The 26,067-nt window shown below is 46.8% G+C and overlaps 1 long non-coding RNA gene across 1 annotated transcript; it reads right to left on the reverse strand.

Moving 5' to 3' along the window:
* Positions 1-4,502: 4,502 nt before the first annotated feature.
* Positions 4,503-25,396, reverse strand: LOC129693800 (uncharacterized). The gene is made up of 3 exons (XR_008722914.1): positions 22,597-25,396; positions 5,964-6,074; positions 4,503-4,515 (listed from the first exon to the last, which is right to left on the reverse strand). It is a non-coding gene; the product is annotated as an uncharacterized LOC129693800 (long non-coding RNA).
* Between the last annotated feature and the right edge of the window lie 671 nt (positions 25,397-26,067).

The raw sequence follows: 26,067 nt of genomic DNA on the forward strand, positions 1-26,067 counted from the left end.
TGCCCTGTGCTTAAAGCTGAAATGGAAATGGAAATGAAATGAGTTGTTTGGCATGCCAGTGCTTGAAACTGAAATGGAAATGGCAATGGAATGAAAATGAAATGAGTTGTTTGGCCTGCCCTGTGCTTGGAACTGTAATGGAAATGGAAATGAAATGAAAATGAAATGAGTTGTTTGACCTGCCCTGTACTTGAAATTGAAATGCAAATGGAAATGGAAATGAAATGAAAATGAAATGAGTGGTTTGACCTGACCTGTGACTGAAATTGAAATGGAAATGGAAATGGAATGTAAATAAAATGAGTTGTTTGGCCTGCCATGTGCTTGGAATTGAATTGGAAATGGAAATGGAAATTGAAATGAAATGAAAATGAAATGAGTTGTTTGGCATGCCCTGTGCTTGAAATGGAAATGGAAAATAAAGGAAAATGAAATTAGTTGTTTGGCATGTCCTGTGCTTGAAATTGAAATGGAGATGGATATGAAAATGAAATGAAATGAAACAAAAATGAGTTGTTTGGCCTGCCCTGTGCTTGAAATTGAAATGGAAAAGTCCAGAAAAGTGCCTTTCTACTGAAATTCCACTCATATTTTTTTATAGTCCCTTCGGCCCATCAGGCCTGTACTAGCCCAGGTGCAGTTCCTTCGGCCCATCAGTAAGTATTCCCCCTGGAATTATTAAACCTCACCCCAGTATTTTTCAGCCTCCCTTCATTGGCTCCCTGTGAGATCCAGGCCAGGATTGACTTTCCTCCTTCATAGCTGTGATCTGCAAAAAAAGATGAAAAATGTCTAAAATGATTCTCCGCCGCCTCCCCCTTCTCTCTCACAGAATCTCTTACCTGTTTTGGGCAGAATTTCTGGCAGTTTCTGAGCTGCCAGCCCACCAGCCCTGAGTGACTGAGCTGCCAGCCCACCAGCCCTGAGTGACTGAGCTGCCAGCCCACCAGCCCTGTGTGACTGAGCTGCCAGCCCACCAGGCCTGAGTGACTGAACGGCCAGCCCACCAGGCCTGAGTGACTGAGCTGCCAGCCCAAGAATCCATTCGGCCCACAATCTCCATACTAGCCCTCTGGAGTAGTTGTACATTCAAAGAGATGAACATTCCAGGTTCTCCTTATTCTCATACCAATTGTAACTTTCAGTTCTCTCTGATATGATGAAAACTGTGTACTCTCCACCTCCTTTACCTGGTCATAGTCCCTGTCCCGCAAGCCCAAATGTTACCCCCCTCTATCATCAAATGACTGCCCCACGTGTCCAAAATAATACTGCTAGAAATAATATAATATGCCAATAGTAGCTGACCTAAATATAAATGGCTCCTACATTATTTTTGTGGTCCTGTGACAGGATTTTAGGTGTAACTAGACCAAGTGGGACCCGTTGGGCCTCGTTCCTCCAACCCAATATTCCACCACTCACCTGTTCCCCAATGCAACCCGTTCCCCCAAAGCAATATTCCACTACTCACCCATAGCCTCCAGCTGCGCTGGTGTGGCTCATTTCCCCTCATCACCCAACACTCCCTCCCCCTTCTCTTCACCCTCCCTCTTCTCTCCCCTCTCCTCTTCCCTCCTCTACTCCCTCCCTCACCTCTCCGTCCCTCTCCTATCTCCTACCTGCAGTCGCTACCTCCCTCCCTCCATAAACACTCTCCCCTCTCTACCTCCTCCACTCCCTCTATCTCCCTGCTCCCCTACTCCTCACCTCTCCCCTAACCCACTCCATCGTACTAAACACAATGTTTAAATAACATTTCTCCTCCTCCCTTCCTGCATTCGTTCCCTCTCCTTACAACAATGGAACAAATATCTCATTTGCGTTGGATGGAACACTGAACAAAGAATCAAACAAGATCAGAGTTTTAGTAATATACTCGATCAAGAGGGACCCGTTGGGCCCCGTTCCCCCAACACAATATTCCACCACTCACCCGTTCCCCAAATGTAAACCATTTTCACCACTCATCCGGTCCCCCAATGCAACCCATTCCCCCAACGCAATATTCCACCGCTCACCCTACTGTGATGAGCCCCCTACTGCGCAGGCGCGGCTCATTTCACCTCATCCCCTAACACTCCTTCCTTTCCCCTTCACCTTCCCTCTTCTCTCTTCTCTCCTCCTCCCTTCCTCCACTCCCTCCCTTACCTCTCATTTCCCCTACCCTCAGTCACACCCTCCCTCCATCCATCCCTCCCTCCCTCCCTCTCTCCCTCCCTCCATCTCCCTGCTACCCTATCCCACTCCGACACTAAACACAATTTTTAAATAACAATTCTCAACGTGCGGGGGTGGGGGTGGGGGTGGGGGGTGGGCAGCGACTCTGCTCACCTCCCCCAATCCCACCCCTAAACAATTAAAATCTCAAATTAATTTTGTAAATGAAACCCCTTCCCTATTCCACCCCTCCACTATGAAAAGTGTGATGTTTTTTAAATGAAACCTCACATTGGGGGGTGGCGTCGACGCTCACATCCCCCCCCCCCCCCTCACGGGGATAATTCTAAATGAGATTAGCGATCCCAGATTTACAATTTAATGAGATTCCATTGTGATGTAATGGTGTTTATGTAAATGAGATCCCATTGTGACGTCATAGCTGCCAACTGCCACTGCACAAAGTTATTATTCTCAGTAGGGTTTTGTAAAGTAAAAAATGTGAATAACTTGTAAAATATAACATCAATCTGAATTAAACTTTGAGAAAACACACCACAAGACTATTGTGAGTAAGGTGGTCAAAAAATTGTTTACCGTTTTGGCGTAAATCAGGACATCACAGACACGCATGCACGCATACAAGATGAGTGTTTTAGTAATATACTAGAAAGTGGGGTTTTGTAAAGTTTTAAATGTGAATATCTTGTAAAATATAACATACTTGATACAGGACAATGGTGAGTAAGGTGGTATTTTAGCGCTACAGTGTCCCTTTTTGGCGTAGTTCAGATCATGAAAAGCTGGCAAACAAACAAACACGCTCACTCACAGACAAGATGAGATTTCCAATTGTTCCAAGCCGATTAACCTACAAACCTGTACGTCTTTGGAGTGTGGCAGGAAACCGCAGCACCTGGAGAAAACACACAGTCACAGGGAAAACATGCAAACTCCGTACAGTTGATACCCGTGGTCAGGATGGAAACCGGGTCTCTGGCGCCGCGAGGCATCAACACTACCGCGGCGCCACCGTGCCGCTGAATTATATAGTGTAGTAATAATAACATATGAGATAGTTTATAAAATTGCTTTGAAGAAATTGATAGAGGCTTTGACAGATTCTTCATTAGTACAAGTGTCAGGGGTTATGGGGAGAATGGGGTTGAGAGGGAAAGATAGATTGGCCATGATTGAAGGGCGGAGTAATCTCGATGGGCCGAATGGTTTAATCCTGCTCCTGGAACGTATGAAAGAAAGAATCACGCTCACATTTTTTTTTGAAAATCAGTACTTTATTGAGATGCGGCAACAGATAAACAGAGTAATGGTACAAGCTCCAAGTTATATGATTATTATTATTATTATTATTATTATACAAGTTGTTAAAGGATTGCAAATATCTAGCATGGTGTATTGGACAATAGACAATAGGTGCAGGAGTAGGCCATTCGGCCCTTCGAGCCAGCACCGCCATTCACTGTGATCATGGCTGATCATCCCCAACCAGCACCCCGTTCCTGCCTGCTCTCCATATACTCTGACTATCTTTAGGAGCCCTATGTAGCTCTCTCTTGAAAGTATTAGCTTTGCCTTCGTCAACTTAAAGGAGGTTGTCCATGCGCTGCCATCATAACATGCTTGTCTAGCCTCCTGAGATAAACACAGTGTTATAAGGTCATGCATTTGGTGATAGGAGAAGAACTAGGCCATTCGGCCCATCAAGTCTACTCCGCCATTCAATCATGGCCGATCTATCTCTCCCTCCTAACCCCATTCTCCTGCCTTCTCCACATAACCCCCGACACCTGTCCTAATCAAGAATCTATCTCTGCTGTAAAAATATCAATTCACTTGGCCTCCACAGCCTTCTGTTGGAGTTAATGAAGCCGTATATAACTAGCTCCAAAATATAATTCAAATCAATAACAATCCAAAAAGTAAATTGAAAGATTGAGGAATTACAGAACCCGTAGAACTAACCACCATCGATGAACTAATCCTGAACCGGGATGAGGGTTACTGATTTTGAAAAGAAAAAGATTTGAACATCTGTTAGATTAAGTTGCTCATCTCTTGGAAATCAAGTGTTAAGTCTCGTTATCTCTGATCGTCAGAGAAAAAGCACCCAGAAGATTGCACTATGCATTATTATTATGCACTTGCTTCACATAAATATTGTAAACCAGACTGAGACAAGAGCAGGGAACAGCAGAAGAGATCATTTAACTTGGTCACTCGCGTTGCAGAGGTCAGTAGTACAACAATGGATAATGGCTGAGAGATTTCCGTTATTCTGCTGGATATTACAAAAACGAGGGACAATACATCCAGCTTGGTAAAAGGTAGTATTACCTGTAAAAACAGAATGGACAGGTAAATGATTTCTGTGTTTATAGTTCACTGGACGAAGTGGGACCTGTTGGGTCCCGTCACCTCAACACGCGGTTGCAGGGGCAGGGGGCAGCTTGCGGCAACACACACACACACACACACACACACACACACACACACACACACACACACACACACACACACACACACACACACACACACACACACACACACACACACACACACACACACACACACACACACACACACACACCACCCCCCCCCCCCACACACAAACAACCCCCATTGATATAATATTATTATTATTAATTCACTACTTTTAACCCATTCCCCGCCCTATCCACTCACATATAGCCCCCAACTCGCAGGCGCGGCTTGAGAGGGAGGGGGTTAGAGAGAGGGGGACACAGAGGCATAGAGAGGGACACAGAGAGGGACACAGAGGGACCCACAGATGCAGAGAGGGACACAGAGAGTGACACAGAGGCACAGAGAGTGATACAGAGGCACAGAGAGGGAGGTGGGTAGAGAGGGGGGGTGAAAGGTAGGGTGAGGGGGGAAGAGAGGGAGAGGGTTAGTGTTTGAGGGGTGGGGGGGTGGCTCCTCATCACGGGGATGGCTGGGTGCCCCCACGCAATACCCCCGCGCTCCATCACTCCCGGCTGCAAAGCATCCATCCCCTGCCTGCTGTCCCCCCGGGTGGCAGAGAGGGAGCATGAAGGGGGAAGGGAGGGGGGGGGGGGGTAGAGTTTAGGGTGTAGATGTGGGGTGTAGAGTGTAGAGTTTGAGGTGTGGGGGAGGGACGCGAGGAGAGAGGGGAGGGGGGGGGTTCACGAGCCTCGCTCCCAGCTTGGATGCAGGCCCTTCGGCCCAACTTGTCCACACCAGCCAACATGTCCCGGCTACACTAGTCCCACCTGCCTGCTCTTGGACCATATCCCTGCAAACTTGTCCGATCAATGCACCTGTCTAACTGTTTCTTAAACAATGCGATAGTCCAAGCCTCAAATACCTCCTCTGGCAGCTTGTTCCATACACCCACCATCCTTTGTGTCAATGCCACTGAGATTTCCCATTTCTATGAGTTAATCAGGTATTTATTCACAGAATCGTACAGTCTTAACATCTTTACAAGGATGTTGCCAGGGTTAGAGGGTGTGAGCTATAGGGTGAGGTTGAGTAGTCTGGGTCTCTATTCCTTGGAGTGCAGGAGGATGAGGGGAGATTCTATAGAGGTATATAAAATCATGAGAGGAATAAATCGGGTAGATGCACAGAGTCTCTTGCCCAGAGTATTAGAATCGAGGACCAGAGGACAAAGGTTTAAGGTGAAGAGGAAAAGATTTAATAGGAACCTGAGAAGTAACCTTTTCACACAAAGGGTGGGGGGTGAATGTTTCCACGATGTATCTCTAAATCAGAGGTGTTCATCTCAAATTGGTTCTTACCAATTTCCGCAACCCCAAGGAAGCATTGCTCGATATCCTGAGTGCAATTAATAGCAGTATCCACACATCTGTTTCGTGATGCTGTGCAGGAGTAACACTGCAAACAGTTACCTGTACATTGAGAACAAAAGAGGGAAGATTGTGTGAGAGACACATTCAGCTCGTTCTGCCACTGCTCTGAAAACGAGCAACTCCTTTCAATAAACATAGAAGAATACCGACACAAAATGTACAATGTTACAAAATCTACCATCAGCTGCGCTGTAGATCTGCCACTGCCTGTGCAGGCGATTCCGGAGGCGACGGGGTTAAAATGCAGGTTTGTATCGATTGTTGGAAAGGGATTTCCTCCGGCTGCTATCTGATGAAGAAAAATCGTTCGCGCTTCCGTTCGTGGGTTTAAAAAAAATTTTTGCTGGTTGTTTGTGTCGCTGGATTAAATTTCAGAATAACACTTTATTCGCCAAGTGTGTTTTGCAACATACGAGGAAATTTAAACTTGACTAAAAATGCTTTCAACATCATGGATCGCAATATCAGGACAAAACAAAAGGTATGTTGTTTATGTAACCAATTATGCCTTTATTTTATTCTTATGATGCACAGTCCAATCGATCACATTCCAGAAACACCCACTCTGAGGATAATTAGATATAATTTAGATATAATTTATTGCCACACAACCAGGGTCGGTGGAAATTTGTGTTGTCAGCAGCAGTACAATAATAAAGAACACACAACCACAATAAAACTGTAACACAAACATCCACCACAGCATTCATCACTGTGGTGGAAGGCACAAAATTAAATTCTTCTTTTTTTTGGACAGTCATGTCATGAGAGCATCTAAATCATCTATATTTTTGTGTTATTGTCTATCCATGATCAATATTTTTACACTAAATATCAGTCCAGTTTTAGTCAGATGGAAGGGGGAATTAGGAGCAACACTGGCAAGTTTGCGGATGACACAAAGTTGGGCGGCAGTGTGAACTGTGAAGAGGATGTTAGCAGGTTGCAGGGTGACCTGGACAGGTTGAGTGAGTGGGCAGATGCGTGGCAGATGCACTATAATATAGATGAATGTAACGTTTCCACTTCGGTGGCAAAAACAAGGGGGCAGATTATTATCTCAATGGGGTTAGGTTAGGCAATGAGGAGGTACAGCGAGACTTGGGTGTCCTTGTACACTGGCCACTGAAAGTTGGCATGCAGGCACAGCAGGCAGTGAAGAAAGCTAATGGAATGTTGGCCTTCATAACAAGAAGATTTCAGTATAGGAGTAGAGAGGTTCTTCTGTGGTTGTATAGGGCTCTGGTAAGGCCACATCTGGAGTATTGCGTACAGCTTTGGTCTCCTAATTTGAGAAAGGACATCCTTGCGATTGAGGCAGTGCAGTGTAGGTTCACAAGATTGATCCCTGGGATGGCAGGACTGTCATATGAGGAAGGATTGAAAAGACTAGGCTTGAGTTAGACCGGAGTTTAGAAGGATGAGGGGTGATTTTATGGAAACATATACAATTATAAAAGGACTGGACAAGCTAGATGCAGGAAAAATGTTCCCAATGTTGGGTGAGTCCAGAACCAGGGGCTGCAGTCTTAGAATAAAGGGAAGGCCATTTAAGACTGAGGTGAGAAAAAACATTTTCACCCAGAGAGTTGTGAATTTGTGGAATTCCCTGCCACAGAGGGCAGTGGAGGCCACATCACTGGATGGATTTAAGAGAGAGTTAGATAGAGCTCTTTGGGCTAGTGGAGTCAAGGGATATGGGGAGAAGGCAGGCACGGGCTATTGATAGGGGGCGATCAGCCGTGATTACAATGAATGGCAGTGCTGGCTCGAAGGGCCGAATGGCCTGGTGCACCTATTTTCTATGTTTCTATGTTTCTATTTATTGTGCAAAAAATAATGATTTTGATCAAAGATAGATTATCTTGAGATGGATGTTTCTGGATTGATCTATGGGAATTAAACATCATGTTCTTTTGTGAATTCTTGTGTGAATGGGATCAGTTTGTTATTTGTTATTTGGATACGTAGGCTATTTAAAATGTTTAGCCTTTTCTTAAGAAATGGATAAATGTTTAGATCTAGTGATTGAACTTAGATGAATTTAATTGATTAGATGATTGATTTGATGAATCTGATGAATATGATTTTTTTGTTGTGTATTTTGTTTTAGCGATTAACTTTATCATTTCGACCTTTTTTCTAAAACTGCAAATAATAACTTGTTTCTGTTAATGCTGTTCAGTGTTTTTTTGTCCTTAAACAGATGTATCTGAAGAAGAAATGCAAAATTGTCCATCCAAATGCCCAACAAAAGAGACTGATTTAGACAGCATTCGCAATTTGGACTACTCCAAATGTGAAGATGTCCAGGACATTCTTAATGGGAAAGTAGTGGGCAGAAAGGCATGTCATGCGTGGTTTGAAGGGCCAAACCCTGTAGTTTACAATGCCAAAATTGAAAAGCTGGAGAAAACAAGGTGTACAGAGTTGCTTATTGGTTACAATCTGAGGAGTATGATGATGCTACTGATTATGATATGTCAATGTACCAGCTAGCAACTGATCTTCTCCATAAAGACTTGGTCTATTGCTAGAAATTGTAATTTATTTACCTATCTGTTACGTACAGCAAATAATACAATAATATTAAAGTTCTGATCTTGAGAATATCACATTTTTGAATTTTCAAGGCAGTCTGGGTGTTTATTACTATTTTTGTCACAACGGTCAATTTTGTAATTAGCTACAATTAGGTAATTAACTAATTAAATGCTTTCAGGTCATCCAAGTAAGATGTTTTATATTTGTTTCAGAATGCATCTATCTACAATAACTGAACATTTCATTCAGTTCTCTTAATTTTTAAGACTGTTTTGGGCTTTTGACTGTTATCGATCACAGCTTTTGTGTTAAGTCAATGGAAAAGCACTCGGGAACAAGACGCTAATTTCCGAGTATGAAAATGGCCATAACTTTTTTAAATAATGAAGATATTAAAGTGAATTAGGTATCAAATTAAAGTTCTTTTTATGCTTTATCCGATGAGATACTTTACAGGCTTTATTTTTTAAATTTCAAAATGTTGTAACATTCCTACAAAATGCCGGAGTATCTCAGCGGATCAGGCAGCCTCTCTGTAGAAGAGGTACAAAGGTACAACCAGTCCAACTGGTTGTACTGGTTTGAAGGGGTCTTGTCTAGTCACATTATCTGTAACTCGCCCTCACCGTGCCCACAGCTAATGGCCTGTTTGTTTCATCATCTTTACTTTTTCATACCTTTCATGCATTTGTTCAATATCTCTCTATAAACACCGTCTATCTCTCTCGCTTCCCTTTCCCCTGACCGTCAGTCTGAAGAAGGGTCTCTCAAGAGAGAGAACAGGAGCAATTTCAAACAGAAGTCTTCAAATCCCCTGAAATCTGTAGAAGGATCCCAACGGGAAACGTCACCAGTCCGTGTTCTCCAGAGATGCTGCCCGACTCGCCGAGTTACGCCAGCAATCTGAGCCAAAGGATCTTTGCTCTGAGCCTTCAATGAAAATCCCATGTGATTTTGACTATGGGATGGTCTTACAGAGGTAGGGGGAGGAGGCACGGAAAATTACTGATGATTACATGATAGAATAAATTTGAATTACTGGAAGAGAAGAGAATGGGACGAGATTTACGAAAGAGATACGCACACAATGCTGAATTTACAAAACCAGTAATCTGTGGAGAGAAGGGATCAAGTATGTTGATACAAGGAACTGCAGGTGCTGGTAACGAACATCCCCCCACTAAGTTCCAGGAGTAACTCAGGTGGCCAGGCAACATCTGTGGAGTAACTCAGGTGATCATGCAACATCTCTGGAGAACGTAGACTGGTGACGTTTCTGGTCAGGTCACTTCTCCAGATTTTAGGGGATGTGGCGGTAGATTTGTTGCCATTCCTGCTTTTTCCCCAAATCCCTTGATTCCATTAGCCCCAATAGCTGAATCTAACACTCTCTGCATGTGCATGTCATATCCTTAGAGATGTGGATTCCCAGGTATTTAAAACAGCTCACCCTATCCACAGTATCCACATTTATCCTCAATGGTGTGTGTGTATGTCCTTGGATGATGTGCTCTCCCAAAGTCCATGATCAGCTCCTTAGTTGTTTTGATGTTCAAGCAGAGGCTGTTGTCCTGACACCAGTGCCAGATCAGCCACCTCCTCCTGGTAGGCCCTCTCATCATTGTCTGAGATCAGGCCCACCACCACAGTGTCATCAGCAAACTTGATAATTGAGTTGGAGCGGAACCTAGCCACACAGTCATGTGTGTACAGGGAGTACAATAGGGGGCTGAGGACGCAACCCCTGGGGGGGATCCTGTGCTCAGGGTGAGGGAATTTGATGTATTCCCTCCCATCTTAACTACCTGGGGCCTGGCGGTGAGAAAGTCCAGGGCCCAGGCACACAGTGGGTGTTGAGCCCCAATTCCAGTAGTTTCTCGGTCAATCTGGTGGGGACTATCGTGTTTAAGGCTGAACTGAAGTCTATGAAGAGCATCCTCACGTAGCCCCCCTTCTGGCTGTCAAGATGAGAGAGAGCGGTGTGCAAAACCTGGGAGACCCCATCGTCCGTGGATCTGTTCGGACGGTATGCGAACTGTAACGGGTCCATGTTGCGAGGGAGGAAGGCGCAGATGTGTTTCTTCACCATGCTCTCAAAGCATTTCATGACTACCGAGGTAAGGGCCACCGGACGGTAGTCATTCAAACAGGCTGGGGAGGCATTTTTTGGTACCGGTACAATGATGGATTTTTTGAAGCAGGCAGGGTCCTCGGACTTGTCCAGGGAGAGGTTGAATAATGTAGTGAGCACCGGAGCTAGCTGCGTAGCATAGGACTTGAGTACTCCCCCCGAGATGCCATCGGGGCCAGCAGCCTTCCTCGTGTTCACCCGTGTCAGAGCCCTCCTCACATCGTGCCCGGACAGCGAGAATGTGTGCACATTCCTCCCTTCAGCTTCATTAGCCAGCCCGCTGGCGGTATTGTCGATAGTCGGCAGACCTGGGGTGGTGTTGCCCATCTCAAAACGAACATAAAAGGAGTTCAGATCATCAGCTAGGGAGGTGCCGGCACTTGCGGATGAGGGTGGGGTGCTCCGGTAGTTGGTTACAGTCCGTAGCCCCTGCCATTGGCGTCTGGTGTCCTGCTGGTGTCCTGGTGAAGAAAGCAAATGGCATGTTGGCCATAACAAGAGGAGTTGAGTGTCGGAGCAAATAGGTCCTTCTGCAGTTGTAGAGGGTCTTAGTAAGAACACACCTGGAGTATTGTGTGCAGTTTTCGTCTCCAAATTTTGAATGAATGAATGTATGAATGCATGATTGAATGAATGAATGAATACGTTTATTGTCATTGCACAATACCGTGCAACAAAATTCCATTACATCTCCTCCGGTTAAAAAAATACAAACACGACAACCATTGACACAAATGTACACTTATTAGTAAAAATATAAATAAGTGTTTAAAAAGAGTGGCGGAGTGGACTTGATGGGCCCAATGGCCTAATTCTGCTCTTATCACGTTATGATCTGCAGTATCTCCCTAAACTTCCTCCCCCAGCGGCCAGGTAACATTTCCTGCACACGACGTGCAGGTTTTGTTCCTCAATCTGCTTCTGACATCTGTAGCTAACATACAACGCCCAAACCTGGCAACTCTCTGTCTGCTGTTACCAGAAGTGGTGTGGCAATCATGCATTCCGATCAATCCACCCTTTTAAACCATTAATGCATCAGCAGCATTTCTGACTTTATCTTGCACTGAATGTCATCAGGAAACAGGAGCAGAATTAGGCCATTCGGCCCATCGAGTCCACTCCGCCATTCAATCACGGCTGATCTATCTCTTCTCCTCACCCCCATTCTCCCGCCTTCTCCCCATAACCTCCGACACCCGCATTCATCAAGAATCTATCTCCCTCTGCCTTAAAAAAACATTACTCCCCTTAAGGGCACTGTGGTGCAGTGCCAGAGCTGCTGCCTGACAGCGCCAGAGCTGCTGCCTGACAGCACCAGAGGCCCGGGTTCGATCCTGACCGCGGGCACTCTCTGTACGGAGTTTGCAAGTTCTCCCTGTGTGTTTTCTCCGGGAGCTCAGGTTACCTCCTACACTCGAAAGACGTACAGGTTTGTAGATTATTTGGCTAGGATTGATTGGAAATTGTCCCTTGTGTGTGCAAGATAGTGTTAGTGTGCATTCAGAAACAAAACTCTGACATAGGCCACCAAAGCATATTACATAAGTGGATTTGCAAAATTGCATCTTTGCATTTCAGTTTGAGTTTGGTTTGGCGAACTCTAAAGCAATGAAAAAGAGACACAAAAAATACTGGAGTACCTCAGCAGGACAGGCGACATCTCTGGAGAACATGTACAGGTGACGTTTCGGGTCCGGATCTTTCCTCGATTCTTTCAGGGGGAGTTAAGGACCTTCTATGTGCGTGAAGGGACAGGACTGGCCACGTTTTGGTGTGTGGGATTGTTACAACAGACAATAGGTGCAGCACCGCCATTCCCTGTTATCACGGCTGATCATCCCCAATCAGTACCCCGTTCCTGCCTTCTCATCATATCCTCTGACTCCTATATCTTTAAGAGCCCTATCTAGCTCTCTCTTGAAAGTATCCAGAGAACCGGCCTACACCGCCCTCTGAGGCAGTGAATTCCAGATTCACAACGCTCTGTGTGAAAAGTATTTCGTCATTTCCATTCCAAATGGCCATTCCAAATGGCTATTCTTAAACTGTGTGGCCCCTGGTTCGGGACTCCCCCAACATCGGCAACATGTTTCCTGCCTCTAGCATGTCCAAACCCATAACAATCTTATATATTTCAATAAGAACTCCAGAGTATACAAGCCCAGCCGCTCCATTCAATCAACATATGATAGTGCCGCCATCCCGGGAATTAACCTTGTGAACCTACGCTGCACTCCCCCAATAGCAAGACCTACGTTCAGTCCCTCAGTACATGATGTTATTGGGGTGCTGAACCAACATGTCACCCATTCCTCTTCTCCGGAGATGCTGCCAGGCCCGCTGAGTTACTCCAGCACTTTGTACCTATCCATGTTCCCCAGAGTTGCTGCCTGTCCCGCTGAGTTGCTCCAGCACACTGTGTCCATCTTCAATCAGTTACTTGTCAGAAGGAACTGCAGTCGCTGGTTCGAGCTGAAGAAAGACACATCAAGCTGGAGGAACACAGTGGGACAGACAGAGGGAAGAAATGGGTGATCTCCGGTCTTCTTCAGACTGAAGGCTCTCGACCCGAAAGGTCACACCCACTCCTGCTCTCTAGAGTCGCTGCTGCGACTCGACTCCTGGGGCTCGGAGGCTCCAGCAACGCAGCCGCAGGTCCGGTGGACTGTGACATCGGGAGCTCGCGGGTCTGGGAGGAGAGAGAGAGACCGCTTCCCGGAGCTCCCGCAACGCGACTTCTCCAGCCGGTGTCACGGGGTTGGAACAACCCGGACCGGGACAGTATATCACCCGGCACGGCTTCATGGCCGTGGGACTCACCATCGCCCGTGGGGGTTCCAACCTTGGACTTTCAGACCGGGAGCGGGGCCGTAAATCGCCCCGCGCGGCCTAAAATGGCCGTGGGACTCATCATCGCCCGCCTGGGGCTTGGACATCGGGAGAGACATGGAGAACAGGGGAGAGAAAAGACTTGCCTTCCATCACAGTGGCTTCACTGTGATGGATGTTTGTGTGAATTTAATTATGTGTATGTCTGTAAGACAGTGTCTTTGTTTGTATGGCTGTGGAAACAACATTTCGTTTGAGTCTCACTGGGGCTCAAATGATAATAAATTTGTATTGTATTGTATTGTATTGTAGATGCTGCCTGGCCTGCTGAGTTACTCCAGCTTGATGTGTCTATCTTCAATCAGTTACTCCAGCTTTTTGTGTCTACTTTAATAATAATCCTTTACTTTGCATTCTAAGCGAACGGATCAGCAGTCTGAAGGAGAGTCCCGACCGAAATCGTCACCTGTCCATGTTCTCCAGAGAAACTGCATGACTCGCTGAATTACTCCAGCACTTTGTGCCTTTTATTTTGTGTAAACCAACATCTGCAGTTCCTTGTTTCTAAAGTATGAGATTTCTCTGAAGGCTTAGTTTAGCTTAGAGATACAGAGCGGATACAGGCCCTTTGGCCCATCGAGTTCGCCCCGACCAGCGATCACCCCGTACACTAGCACTATCCTACACACCAGGGACAACTGACAATTTTTACAAAGCAAATTAACCTGCAAACCCAGAGTGTGAGTGGGAGGAAACCGGGGCACCCGGGGAAAACCCACGCAGGTCACGGGGAGAACGTGCAAACTCTGTACAGACAGTATCCGTAGTCAGGATGGATCCCGGGTCTCTGGCGCTGTGAGGCAGCACCACCGTGCAGTCCATTGAAGCTCGACATTCCATCCCGCTGAGCACATCAGCAAGGTCACGGTTACTCCCGGAAATTGAACTAAATCAACTAAAAATCTCAAGTTCAAGGTGGGGCAGATTCTGCATTATTAACACGTCGGTGGGAACAGAGTGTCCTTAAATTCGCTCAACAATTATCAGGACATACCTGTCATTTTTTTTTTTGCATCTCAATCGACAATAGGTGCAGGAGTAGGCCATTCGGCCCTTCGAGCCAGCACAGCCATTCAATTTGATCATGGCTGATCATCCACGATCAGTACCCCGCTCCAGCCTTCTTCTCATATCCCCTGACTCCACTATCTTTAAGAGCCCTATCTAGCTCTCTCTTGAAAGCATCCAGAGAACCGGCCTCTACCTGAGGCAGAGAATTCCACAGATTCACAACTCTTTGGGTGAAAAAGTTTTTCCTCATCTCTGTTCTAAATGGCCGAAGCCTTATTCATTAACTGTATGGCCCCTGGTTCTGGACTCCCCCAACATCGGGAACATGTTTCCTGCCTCCAGCGTGTACAAACCCTTAATAATCTTATATGTTTCAATAAGAAACCCTCTCATCCTAAATTCCAGTGTATACATGCCGAGTTACTCCATTCTCGCAACATATGAGTCCCACCATCCTGGGAATTAACTGGATAGTAAGGACTATGCGGAGATGGGCCAGGAGCTGAGTGGTAACAATAACGGACTAGTAATTCAGGGTTGTGGACTAATTAATTCCACATCTCCATTTGTCATTGGGAAATCCAAACTGAGTTTAGACTCGTTAGAGTCACAGCACGAATCAGCCACCACCACGCTGGCCAGCCATTGCCACGCACACGAGCACTATCCTACACACACTGGGGACTCTTTTACCGAAGCCAACTAACTGACAAACCTGTAGGACTTTGGAGTGGGAGGAAACCGGAGTACCCGGGGAAAACCCACGCAAGGTCACGGGGAGAAGGTACAAACTCCGTACAGGCAGCGCCCTTGGTCAGGATCGAACCCGGGTCTCTGCCGCTGTGAGGCAGCGACTCTACTGCATGGTAAATGGCGAGTCCCCACACAAGTCGATAAGTGGTAAGAGCAGAGTTAGGCCATTCGGCAAATCTAGTCTATGCCGCCATTCAGTCATGGCTGATCTATCTCTCCCTCCTTACCCCATTCTCCTGCCCCCACCCATAACCTCTGACACCCGTACTAATCAAGAATCTATCTATCTCTGCCTAGGAAATATCCATTGACTTGGCCTCCACAGCCTTCTGTGGCAATGGATTCCTTAGATTCAACACCCTCTGACTAAAGAAATTCCTCCTCATCTCCTTCCTAAAGGAACGTCCTTTAATTCTGGGGCTATGACCTCTGGTCCTAGACTCTCCCACCGGTGTCCTCTGGTCCTCAACACTCCCATTAGTTGAAAATGTCCTCTCCACATCCACTCCTTTCACTATTCTGCAAGTTTCAATGAGCCCCCCCCCCTCCCCCCACCTCATTCTTCTAAACTCCAGCGTGTACAGGCCCTGTGCCGTCAAACGCTCATCGTACGTTAACCCACTCATGTTCACCAGGTTAATTCCCGGGATGGCGCGACTGTCATATGCTAAGAGAATGGAGCGGCTGGGCTTGTACACTCTGGAATTTAAAAGGAGGGGATCTTATTGAAACATAAAAGATTATTAAGAATTTGGACAGGCTAGAGGCAGGAAACATGTTCCCGATGTTGGGCGAGTCCAGAACTAGGGGCCACAGTTTAAGAGGTCGGCCATTTCTCACGGAGATGAGGAAACACTTTTTCACACAGAGGGTTGTGAGTCTGTGGAATTCTCTGCCTCAGAGGGCGGTGGAGGCAGGTATCTGGATACTTTCAAGAGAGAGCTGGATAGGGCTCTTAAAGATAGCGGAGTCATGGCATATGGGAAGAAGGCAGGAACGGGGCACTGATTGGGGATGATCAGCCATGATCACATTGAATGGCGGTGCTGGCTCGAAGGGCTGAATGGCCTACTCCTGCTCCTATTGTCTATTGTCTGCCATGGTGGCTGGGGTGTCGGGAGCTGAGGCTAGACTGCTAGACTACGGGGGGCTACCTCAAGACTAACCTTTAGAGGAGCAGCTTCCACTGTCCCACTGCGACACTAGTCTCTTGCGCCACACCAGTGTTCGCTGGTGAGAACTCAGTCAGACTCACTCCGCACACGGTTCTTGGGGAAAGAGAGAGGATGCATTCAACCTGAGCCTGGTCTGGAATCCAACAACAGCCTCGGCTAGTGGAGGAAGTGGGGGGAGGGGGGTGATGTGCCAACCCATCATTATCCCCCACTGGGCAAAAGGCACGGAAGTGCAAAAAAACGCACACCTCCAGATTCGGGGACCGTTTCTTCCCAACTGATCCAACCAGAGTGGAGCTGAACTGCTTTTTGTTTGAGAGATACAGCACGGAAACAGGCCATTCGGCCCACCGGGTTCCGGGCCGACCAGCGACCCCTGCACAACAACACTATCCGTTACCCAAGCAGGCACAATTTTTAGATTTATACCAAGCCAATTAGCCTACAAACCTGCACGCCTTTGGAATGTGGGAGGAAACCGAAGGTCTCGGAGAAAAACCCACGCAGGTCAGGGGGAGAGCGTGCAAACTCAGCGCAGACAGCAGCCGTAGTCGGGATAGAACCCGGGTCTCCAGCGCTGCATTCGCTCCAAGGCAACAACTCTACCGCTGCGCCACCGTAACCGCCACCTCGGGCTATCTTTGATCGTCCGTTACCTTGCACGGAACGTTATCCCCTTGTCATGTATCCGTACACTGCAAACGGCTCGACTGGAATCATGTTTTTGCCTTTCCGCCGGCTGCTTCTCACTGTACCTCGGTAAACAATCGCGACAATGCACTCGACTCATCTGAAACTATCGCCTGGGTAATGGCTTTTGATTTGCAGCTCGTTCGAAGTTTGCTGAGAAAATTGATGAGGGTCACGCCTTGAGGTGCACCACCATACTCAGGAACAGTCTCATCCCCTCTATTAATGGGCTTCTGAGTGGCCATTCCTCTCTCCCATCAAGGAAGCTTTCTCTTGAGCCGGTGCCCTACAATGCTGAGAACTATATTCTGCACCCTGTATCTTCCCCTTCATTCTCCCGATGACGCTGGAGTTTGGCTCGATTGTTTTTAAAGTATTTCACAATAGACAATAGGTGCAGGAGTAGGCCATTCGGCTCTTTGAGCCAGCACCGCCATTCAATGTGATCATGGCTGATCTTCCCCAATCAGTACCCCGTTCCTGCCTGCTCAAATTTCACTGCACCAATTGATGTATGTGACAATAAATGTCCTTTGTCCCCATATCACCTGACTCCGCTATCTTTAAGAGCCCTATCGTGCTCTCCCTTGAAAGTATCCAGAGAACCGGCCTCCACCTGAGGCAGAGAATTCCACAGACTCACAACTCTATGTGAGAAAAAGTGTTTCCTCGTCTCCGTTCCAAATGGCTTACCCCTGAGAATTATATTCTGTATCCTGTATCTTCCTCTTCATTCCCCCTATTACGCTGCGGTTTGGCTTGATCGTTTTTGAAGTGTAGTATTTCCTTATCTGATAGCATGCAAAACAAAGTTTGACATGGGTGGCGCAGTTGGTAGAACTGGTAGTTCCCGAGGCAGGGTCTCCTAAACCCAGGATAAGCTGCGGTACTGTCCGATTCACCTCTACCCCATTGCGGACATTGGACTTTGTCTCTGGAACTGATGCGCTACCATGCTCAGACCTACATTCTGCACTCTGTATCTTCCCCTTTGCTCTCCCTGTTGTACTTGAGTTTGTCTTGGTTGTATTTATGCAGAGTTTCGTCTGATCGGCTTGGATAGTTTGCAATACATAGGTAATTGGTGCAGGAGTAGGCCATTCAGCCCTTCGAGCCAGCACCGCCATTCAATACGATCATGCCTGATCACCCACATACGAGCTGTACAACAGTACACGTGACAATAATAAACTTAAACAAGAGAAAGCGAACAGCATGCTGGCCTTCATAACAAGAGGAGTTGAGTATAGGAGCAAAGAGGCCCTTCTGCAGTTATACAGAGCCCTAGTGAGACCACACCTGGAGTATTGTGTGCAGTTTTGGTCTCCTAATTTGGTTCACCAGGTTAATTTCAGGGATGGTGGGATTGTCACATGCTGAGAGAATGGAGCGGCTGGGCATGTATATTCTGGAGTTTAGAAGGATGAGAGGGAATCTTATTGAAACATATAAGATTATTAAGGGTTTGGACACGATAGAGGCAGGAAACATGTTCCCGATGTTGGGGGAGTCCAGAACCAGGGGCCACAGTTTAAGAATAAGGGGTAAGCCATTTAGAACGGAGACGAGGAAACACTTTTTCACAGAGATTTGTGAGTCTGTGGAATTCTCTGCCTCAGAGGGCGGTGGAGGCCGGTTCTCTGGACACTTTCAAGAGAGAGCTAGATAGGGCTCTTAAAGATAGTGGAGTCAGGGGATATAGGGAGAAGGCAGGAACAGGGTACTGATTGGGGATGATCAGCCATGATCACTTGAATGGCGGTGCTGGCTCGAAGGGCCGAATGGCCTACGCCTGCACCTATTGTCCATTGTCAGGCAAATGGGGCTAGCCCGGAATGGTCAGAATGGACAGGTGGGCTGAAGGGCCTGTTTCTGTGCCATATAACTCTGTGGCAGAGGGCAAGTAGAAACAATGGGAGTGGATCCGTGTTTGACGGCACTGGGTCTCTACTCGCTGGAGTTTAGAAGGACGAGGGGGAACCTCATTGAAACACACCGAATCGTGAAAGGCCTGGGTAGACTTGGATGGGGAGAGGATGTTTCCACTAGTGGGAGAGTCTTGGACCAGAGGGCACAGCCTCTGAATGATGGGAAATTGCTTTCGAAAGGTGGAGGAATTTCTTTTGTCAGAGGGTGGTGAATCTGTGGAGTTCTTTGCCATAGACGGCTGTGGAGGCCAAGTCAGTGGATATTCAGGCGTAGATAGATAGATTCTTGATCATAACTGGTCCCAGGGGTTACGGGGAGTTGGCCGGAGAATGGGGTTGAGAGGGAAAGATAGAGCAGCCATGATTGTATGTAGATGGACCGAATGGCCTGATTCTGCTGCTAGAACGTACAAATCCTCTGGTCCATTTTTACAATCTGCTGCCAGTTTCCTGCAAGGATTTCAAGTGTCTGCTGAATGACTGTATAAAATCATGAGAGGAAAATATCAGTCTCTTGCCCAGAGGACGGGAATCGAGGACCAGAGGACACAGGTTCAAGGCGAAGGGGAAAAGTTTTAATAGGAATCTAAGGTGTTTAAGAAAGAACTGCAGATGCTGGAAAAATCAAAGGTAGACAAAAATGTTGGACAAACTCAGGGGGTGAGGCAGCATCTATGGAGCGAAGGAATAGGCGACGTCTGAGTTTCTCCAACATTTCTGTCTACCATAAGAATCGGAGGGGTACCAATTTCGCACAGGTGGGTGAATGGAACAAGCTGCCAGAGGAGGTAGTTGAGGCTGGGACTATCCCAACGTTGAAGAAACAGTTATTAGACAGGTATGTGGATAGTATTATGGACCAAGCGCAGGCAGGTGGGGCTGGTGCAGATGGGGTATGTTGGCCGGTGTGGGCAAATTGGGCCAAAGGGCATGTTTCCATGGGGTATGTTGGCCGGTGTGGGCACATTGGGCTGAAGGGCATGTTTCCATGGGTCATGTTGGCCGGTGTGGGCAAGTTGGGCCAAGGGGCATGTTGGCCGGTGTGGGCACATTTGGCTGAAGGCATGTATCCATGGGTCATTTTGGCTGGTGTGGGCAAGTTGGACCGAGGGGTGTGTTTCCACACCGTGCGACTGGAGAACAGGAAGGTGGAGGCCCATCCTATCCTTGGGACAAACTGGTAGGCAGGCCGTTAGGGCCTGTACTCTGGGTCTGCCATGAAGAGCATGTGGAGGCAGCCCATGCCAAAGTAGGCCCCGTCCATGTGGTGGTGCCGCGATGAGTTTGGCGTGTACACGTCCATGCAATTGGGGCAATACAGCTCCACCATCGCCTCTCCAGGGATGTCGAACAGACCTGGGGAGGGCAAAGAGAGGGGGAGAGGGGGAGGGGGAGAGAGAGGGGGAGGGGGAGAGGGGGAGAGGGGAGAGGGAGAGAGAGAGAGGGGAGAGAGGGAGAGGGAGAGGGAGAGGGAGAGGGAGAGGAGAGGGAGAGAAGGAGAGAGGGAGAGAGCGAGAGTGGGGGCAGAGAGAAAGAGAGGTGGAGAGAAGGAGAGAGAGAGGGAGGAGAGAGGGTGGGGGAGAGGGAGAGGGAGAGGCAGAGAGGGAGAGGGAGAGAGAGAGAGAGAGGGAGGAGGGGGAGTAGCATTGACTAGACCAAGCGTGGACCTGTTGGGTCCCCCACCTCCTCCAACGCAATATTCCACCACTCACCTATACACGAGGCGATGTCCAGTCAAAATAGCGGTCCTGGCCTGGCAAGCCTCCCCCAACTGCACAGGCGCGGGGTCAAAATGGCGGTTAAAATGGCGGCAGGGCCCGGAAACCCTCCCCCAAGTGCGCAGGCATGGCTGACGGGGCCAGCAAGTGGGAGCGCAGTTAAGGGTATAAAGCAAAGTTTATTAAGGGAATAACTTGGGAATTTAATTTGTCAACTGGAACAGAAGTTGCTACCGCGCACCCCAGGCGAATGATAAGGTGGGCCTAAAATTGTAGCGATATCCTGTACCGTTTTTACTATATTTTGGACATATCCATACACATATATATATATATATATATATACACACAAGATGAGAGTTTTAGTTGTAAGGTACTTTCAGGCTGCAAAGGACATGATGTCAAACTAAAGGTCCTGTCCCTTTTGGCAACATTTTCAGTGACAGCCTGAAAAGAGGTTGTCGCATCGTGGTCGGGTCGTGACGTGCGGTGACGCATGTAGTGACGCGCGGTGTCTCCTTGTCGCCCCTGGATTTTTGGAATGTTCAAAATCCAGGGGCGATATCTGGGTGTCTCATCATGCCGTGCGCCCTGTAACACGCTGAGAGGGGAGGGAAGGAGAGAGGATGAACGTGGAGAGGAGATGAGAGGGGCAAGGAGGAGAGGGGAGGAGTGTGGAGAGGGGATGAAGGGAGAAATGGGAAGAAAGGAAGAGCTGTGGGTAGGAGACGAGAGAATTTCACACCTCCACCTTACTACAATTATATAAGGTGCTGGATTTGAGGGCAGGGGTGAGCAGAGGGGAGGTCATGAGAGGAGATGTGAGGGGAGGAGAAGATGCGGAAGGGAGGGGAATGGACGGGGAGGAGAGGAGACGGGAGGAGGGGAGAGAGGGAATGGGAGAGGAGGGGATGGGAGGAGATGAAATTCAATGAGGCTTCTGTAAAAATTGGAAACTGTCCCCAGTGTGTAGGATAGTGCTATAGCGTACGGGGTGATCATTGGTCGGTGTGGACTCAGCTGTTTCCACGCTGCATCTCTAAAGTAAATTAAACTAATTCTCCAGAGATTGAAGAAGCATTCAGACAAATTCAGCAGGAAAAATGTTCCCAATGTTGGGCGAGTCCAGAACCACGGCCCACAGTCTTAGAATAAAGGGGAAGCCATTTAAGACTGAGGTGAGAAAAAACGTTTTCACCCAGAGAGTTGTGAATTTGTGGAATTCCCTGCCACAGAGGGCAGTGGAGGCCAAATCACAGGATGGATTTAAGAGAGAGTTAGATAGAACTCTAGGGGCTGGAGGAGTCAAGGGATATTGGGAGAAGGTAGGCATGGGTTATTGATTGGGGGCGATCAGCCATGATCACAATGAATGGCGGAGCTGGCTCGAAGGGTCGAATAGCCTCCTCCTGCACCAATTGTCTATGTTTCTAGATACATGGATAGGGTAGGTTTGGAGGGATTGTTACCCAAAGGCAGGCAGGTGGGATTAGTGCAGATGCATGCATGATATTAACCTCCAAAAAAAAATAAAAGAAGTATTGGCCGGGGGTCCAGGAGGCCGGTTAGCGAACTGCGTTTTCAATAAATTCAAAGTGATTCCAAAGCTTTCTGCTGGTAGTTTACATCAGTAACCAGTAAAATAACCCCCAAAAGATTAATATTTCATGAAACAAATTACTTCATAAAGCTAAAAAAATCTTTACAAAAAAATGTTACCTGAAGTCTCTTTGCCTATCTAGCACTGTGTGCAAACAGAACACAGGTGCCAGGATCCAGGATGTCACGGACAGAGTGCAGAATATCCTCAAGGGCAAAGGTGAACAGCCGGAAGTAGTAGTGCATGTCGGCACAAATGATGTCGGAAAGAAGGGGATGAATATTCTGCAGCGTGACTTTAGAGAGCTCGGAAAAATGTTGAAAAGCAGGACCTCCAGGGTTGTTACCTCCGGTTTGTTTCCAGTTCCTCGTGCTGGCGAGAGCAGGAACAGGGAGATACGGGACCTGAATGTGTGGCTGAGGAACTGGTGCACAGGGCAGGGATTTAGATTCTTGGATCACTGGGATCTGTTTTGGAGTAAGGGGGAACTGTACAAAAGGGACGGATTGCATCTTAACAGGTGAAGGGGCCAGCATTCTGGCAGGCAGGTTTGCCACTGCTACACGGGTGGTTTTAAACTGAATAAGGGGGGTGGGGTGTCAAATGGGATAGTTGAGGATGGAGTTAAAGGGAAAGGGTTTCTTAAATGTGTGAGCGGAGAGACAGAGAGGTGTAAAATTAGGGTAGAAGCAATAGGTAGCAAGGTGAAATGTGGCAGGCAGACAAAACCAGGGCAAAAATCAAAAAGGGCCACTTTTCAACATAATTGTATAAGGGGTAAGAGTGTTGTAAAAACAAGCCTGAAGGCTTTGTGTTTCAATGGAAGGAGCATTCGTAATAAGGTGGATGAGTTGAATGTGCAGATAGCTATTAATGACTATGATATAGTTGGGATCACAGAGACATGGCTCCAGGGTGACCAATCCAGGGATATTCAATATTCAGGAGGGATAGACAGAAAGGGAAAGGAGGTGGGTTAGAGAGCAGATTAATGCAATAGAAAGGAAGGACATTAGCTTGGAGGATGTGGAATCGATATGGGTAGAGCTGCGAAACACTAAGGGGCAGAAAACGCTTGTGGGAGTTGTGTACAGGCCACCTAACAGTAGTAGTGGAGTTGGGGATGGCATCAAACAGGAAATTAGAAATGCGTGTAACAAAGGTAAAACAGTTATAATGGGTGACTTCAATCTACATATAGATTGGGTGAATCAAATTGGCAAGGGTGCTCAGGAAGAGGATTTCTTGGAATGTATGCAGGATAGTTTTCTAAACCAACATGTAGAAGAACCAACGAGAGAGCAGGCTATTCTAGATTGGGTATTGAGTAATGAGGAAGGGTTAGTTAGCAGTCTTGTTGTGCGTGGCCCCTTGGGCAAGAGTGACCATAATATCGTTGAGTTCTTCATTAGGATGGAGAGTGACATGGTTAATTCAGAAACAAGGGTCCTGAACTTAAAGAAAGGTGACTTTGACGGTATGAGACGTGAATTGGCCAAGATAGACTGGCAATTCATTCTTAATGGGTTGACGGTGGATATGCAATGGAAGGCATTTAAAGGCTGCATGGATGAACTACAACAATTGTTCATCCCAGTATGGAAAAAAATAAATAAGGGAAGGTAGTGCATCCGTGGATAACAAGGGAAATCAGGGATAGTATCAAAACAAAAGATGAAGCGTACAAATTAGCCAGAAAAAGCAGCCTACCAGAGGACTGGGAGAAATTCAGTCCAGCAGAGGAGGACAAAGGGCTTAATTAGGAAAGGGAAAATAGATTATGAAAGGAAACTGGCAGGGAACATAAAAACTGACTGCAAAAGCTTTTATAGATATGTGAAGAGAAAAAGGTTAGTTAAAACAAATGTAGGTCCCTTGCAGTCAAAAACAGGTAAATTGATCATGGGGAACAAGGACATGGCAGACCAATTGAATAACTACTTTGATTCTGTCTTCACTAAGGAAGATAAAAATAATCTGCCAGAAATAGCAGGGGACCGGGGGTCAAATAAGATGGAGGAACTGAGTGAATTCCAGGTTAGCCGGGAAGTGGTGTTAGGTAAATTGAATGGATTAAAGGCCGATAAATCCCCAGGGCCAGATAGGCTGCATCCCAGAATACTTAAGGAAGTAGCCCCAGAAATAGTGGATGCATTAGTGATAATTTTTCAAAACTCTTTAGATTCTGGAGTAGTTCCTGAGGGTTGGAGGATAGCTAATGTAACCCCACTTTTTAAAAAGGGAGGGAGAGAGAAAATGGGGAATTACAGACCAGTTAGTCTAACGTCGGTAGTGGGGAAACTGCTAGAATCAGTTATTAAAGATGCGATAGCAGCACATTTGGAAAGTGGTGAAATCATTGGACAAAGTCAGCATGGATTTATGAAAGGTAAATCATGTCTGACGAATCTCATAGAATTTTTCGAGGATGTAACTAGTAGAGTGGATAGGGGAGAACCAGTGGACTCCATATTCATTAACAAACTCTCTACATGTGAACGAACATACAACTAAATGTTTAACCAAGAATTCCAATCCCACTTGAGAATCTAAAATGTCTTTCCACAGTTAAACTAGAGGACAACAAAATAGTTATATTTCCTTGGTACACAAAAATGCTGGAGAGATAGCGAAGGAAATGGGCAACGTTTCGGGCCGAAACCCTTCTTCAGACCCAAGGTTTTGGCCCAAAACGTTGCCTATTTCCTTCGCTCCTAGATGCTGCTGCAACCGCTGAGTTTCTCCAGCATTTTTGTCTACCTACGATTTTCCAGCATATGCAGTTCCTTCTTAAACAGTTATATTTCCTTACCCAGAGAGACACTGAGAATGAGACCAGCTACCAGGACCACAAGGCAATTCATCTTTGGATTTGAACAGTTGAGCTTCGAGGGCAAGAGAGAGAACAGGAAAAATTCTGAACAGGTCTTCAGATTCCCTGAAATCTGTAGAAGGATCCCAACAGCAAACAGAGTCCATGTTCTCCAAAGATGCTGCCCGACTCGCCGAGTTATGCCAGCACTCTGAGCCTTTATTGAAAATCCCTTGTGATTATGGGATGGTCTTGCAGAGGTAGAAGGGAGGAGGCAAGCAAAAGACCGAATTACTGATGACTAGTGATTGCATCCGGCAGTTTGTAAATGGTTTATTCATGTTGTGTAACATTCTTCAGTCATGGTAGATTGCCTCGCGAAAAACGAATTGGAACGAATTGGAAATCGGAATTGAAACTGAAAGCAGCAAAAAGATTATTCACGTGGTTTGGGCATTGTTCAATCCAAAGATACTTAAGGAAGTAGCCCCAGAAATAGTGGATGCATTAGTGATAATTTTTCAAAACTTTAGATTCCGGAGAAGTTCCTGAGGATTGGAGGGTAGCTAATGTAACGCCACTTTTTAAAAATGGGAGGGAGAGAGAATACCGGGAATTACAGACCAGTTAGTCTAACGTCGGTAGTGGGGAAACTGCTAGAATCAGTAATTAAAGATGGGATAGCAGCACATTTGGAAAGTGGTGAAATCATTGGACAAAGTCAGCATGCATTTATGAAAGGTAAATCATGTCTGACGAGTCTTATAGAATTTTTCGA

The sequence above is a fragment of the Leucoraja erinacea genome, unplaced genomic scaffold (genome assembly GCF_028641065.1).
Source record: "Leucoraja erinacea ecotype New England unplaced genomic scaffold, Leri_hhj_1 Leri_428S, whole genome shotgun sequence".
In the NCBI taxonomy this organism is placed as follows: domain Eukaryota; kingdom Metazoa; phylum Chordata; class Chondrichthyes; order Rajiformes; family Rajidae; genus Leucoraja; species Leucoraja erinaceus.